Here is a 3,776-nt window from a genome sequence, read left to right as displayed (position 1 = left end):
CATTCAGCATTGTTAGCTAACTATGGTCGTTAGTTCCATTGAACTCTATTGGTAATGACAAAACTTGCGACCATACTTGCTTTTGGGAAACGCACCCCAGAACAGTTATGTTGATGGATTTTGATGTGAAAGGACAACAGAGATGGACTTGACCAGATCCATGACCAGAAGTGATGGTTTAAAGTTTAATTAACTTGATGATGGATTTGTTTCTTACCCACAGCTTTTTAATTCACAAGACGTTGCCTGATGGACTGGAGTTGTGTGGATTACTAATGATTTATTTTGAGGTTTCTATCAGGACTTTCATTCTGATGGCACCCATTCACTGCAGGGGATCCATTTGCGAGCAAGTGATGTAATGGTAAATTTCTCCAAATCTGTATGAAGAAATAAACATGTGTTGGATGGCCTGAGGGTGAGTACATTTTCAGCAAATTGTTTCTTTGTGTTAATACACATAAAGGCAAAATTATAAAAATGTCACATATTTATTTATTTGTTTGTTTGGTCAATAACCGTGCACTAAGCTAAGTGTGAGTCCTGATCTCCTTGTCAGTGTTTTGTGTTAATGACTGTATATTACCACTTATATGAAAATATTTTATTTTACATTCGTAATTAGTTTTGGTCAGATTCTTCTATTTATATGTCTTCTCCTCCAGCAGCCTAAAAATATGAGATGAAGATGAATTGATGTGATGCCTAAAAGTTTCTGCTGAGGGAGGAGTAAGTGGACTTCCTGGCAGAGGCATAGCTTTCCGTATTTCATCGCCTCTTCGCTGCCAGTCCACCAGAATAGATCATAACTGCAGATAACTATATCAGCACTATTTAAAAGATAAAGATGCCAAAGTCTGCACGGTTTCTTTGTAGAGGAACCAGTCAGCGCTCAAATGATATGTTGTTGTAATTGATCCCTTCCATATCAGAGTAATTGCAGTGATGGGAGATACTGCTACCTGTAAATGTGACGAGGTTCTGTCGACAGCTTGTGTGAATCACTAAAGAGATTAATTATTACAGGCGGCGCTGTGGGCTGGGACAGGCAGACACACAGACTGCACCTGTATTCTATTCCAGCGCACACCCGTCCTCTTCCTGTGCGGCTAATGGCGTTGTCCCTGCAAAATTAATTAACTGGTGTACTTCCGTCTGTCAGGAGGCCCTGCGCAATTAATCACGTGGGGAACGAGACAATGCAGGGCACCTATAAATTCAATTCACAAGTTTCAAGCGCTGTGAAGACCTCAGTCTAAATCCTATGGATTAGAGGTCAAGTGGCTCATAACTCAACAGAAGGTGCTGTAAAATCAAGTTCAGCTTAAACCAAAATATGCCTCTGGAAGTCTAGGGGTCACTCGTCTCTCAGTTTGATGTCGGTGCTATATAGTGTTCAGTGTGAACCTGTGGCTTTGCTTCATGCAGGCTTCCTCATTTACATGAATTAATGCAAACGATGTCTAAATGGGTTTGTGGATCCAGGGGTGTTACAAAAAAAAAAATCCTTGGTTTTAAAATTAATCCTGTATGCATATAAGCAACAACCTAAGATATATATTATTGTGCGTACACCCTAGTGAAAATAGTGAAAATATACTAAAATTTATTTGAAATGCATTTATTTAATGCTAAGTATACTAAACATACATTTTCATACTTACTTCGTACTTAACAAAAATACCCTGCAATTGTACTTTTGGTATACTGAACTGGTATACTTAAAAGTCTGATAAATTGGAACAACTAATTTTGTACTTAATGCACTTTAATTGCGCAGAAGTCCAACTAAAGATATACTTAGTATATTTGATTGTGCTAAAGTGGAACTAGTGCAAGTATACTTCAGGTACACTTTGAATATCTTGCATTATAGACTTATTCAAAGATCATACAATCCTCATCAAGTGACATTAAAACATAGGCTTAATGTAATAAGAAATGTGCATTGTGCACAAGTAGCACTCCAAATAAAGTTGAATTAATTAAGTTAATTATAATTTTTATATCAGTAAGTCTTGAGCGATATGTCAGTAAATATGGTAATAGATTTGAACTATACTTAGTATGAAATAAATGTATTTTAAATATATATATTTTTTTACAAGGGCAAATGTTTTGATGGGTGTGTAACTTGAAAGGGATTGTTCTCCCAGAAATGAACATTTTCTCCTATTGTACTGACCCTAATGCCGTCCCAGATGTATATAAGGTTTTTATTAATTCATTAAAATTAATCCATCTTTTTGAATCCATTTGTGTATGTGACCACCAAAACTGATTTTTCAAAAATCACACAAAATTTAACACAATCCATACAAGCCTAGTTGATGAATCAATGTCCTCTGAAGCAAAATGACAAGAGGTGTGTAAGAAAAATACTAACCAACTAATATTACTAATAGAACTACCTAATACCATATTTTGAACTTTTTTTTTTTTTTTTTTTAGCTATTAACCATCATTTCTGGCCAACTGTCCTAGACGAGTTCATTTAGCTCCAGAAGACATTGATTCATCAACTGGGGTCATATGGATTCATATGGGAAAGTCATTCCCTTCTTGAGGGTGAGTAAATTGAGCCATTTTTGGCTATAGAGTATCCCTTTAAGTGTTTTTCTGAAAAATAACTTAATTGGTATTCCACAGGACACCCTGCCTTCATCCTGTTTTAGATTCCACAGAACACAAATCTTTACCACAGACATATGCTAACATTTCATTATCAACATCTTTGACATCCCACCCACATACTGTACTAGCTACTAGTTTCTAAACCTGTGTGTCTAATTTTTAAATGAAAATGCATTTATAGGTGACCAGATATCAGCTATTGTGACCTTATTGTGGAAGACTTATATTTGTGATTGCACGATTTAAATAGTCTGATTCACACAGGAAATCATGATCATGTGGCTTTCTCCAAAGTTATAACAAGTCCGTTCACTTGGCGGCCATATTCTTAACGCCCACAGGCAGCTATTTCCAGCTTCGCAAGTACAGCTCATATTTACTTGAATGGGGAGAGACAGAAATTTCTTCAACAGTTTGTTTAAATAGTAACATATTTCAAACCAGGAATCAAATCTGACAACAACAGTATCATAAGATGTGCTTAAGATTTCTTCCATGCATATATGTACTGTACAGGTGGACTGTCTCTGCTTTAGTCTCTGCTTTCTCAAACAGACAGGGTCATCCTGTGCATCAACTCATTTACTAGTTTGAAAGTTATTTATGAAAACTCGACACCTGTTTAACACAACAACATTAGCACTGATTAGTACTAATTGGTGTGAGATGAAAAAAAATCTTGAAAACATCACATATAGTTAGAGCTTATGCATAGGTCCTGTTTTACAGTACATCTCACTACCAATCAAGGCTTGGACCACAAGTCAGAAATACAGTATTTCTATTTATGTAACATATTATTACGCCTGAGAAACAGCTTATTTTATAGTGTTTATAATAGTTCATGGTTTAGACGAGGTTAACATCTACTCCAGAGACCTAATGGCATTCTATGGTATGGCTGTTCGAAGTGTGATTCTCCAGCTGTTATTAACCCAAAGCAAATAATGTGAAATACTGAAAAGCACAGTTTAAAAGTCCCAACACTTCACACTTTAGAAAAAAACATTTTATTTACATTTACAGCATGTACCGTATGAACTACAATCTCTGGTATTTTATATATTTTTTCATGGTTAACGCTTAGTTAGCTGTATCCCCATACAGTAGCATTATGAATTGATCAGCAAATGTGTAGTTTG

The sequence above is a fragment of the Sinocyclocheilus anshuiensis genome, unplaced genomic scaffold (assembly GCF_001515605.1).
Source record: "Sinocyclocheilus anshuiensis isolate Anshui unplaced genomic scaffold, SAMN03320099.WGS_v1.1 scaffold1946, whole genome shotgun sequence".
Classification (NCBI taxonomy): domain Eukaryota; kingdom Metazoa; phylum Chordata; class Actinopteri; order Cypriniformes; family Cyprinidae; genus Sinocyclocheilus; species Sinocyclocheilus anshuiensis.
Note: the sequence above shows the minus strand (reverse complement) of the source record.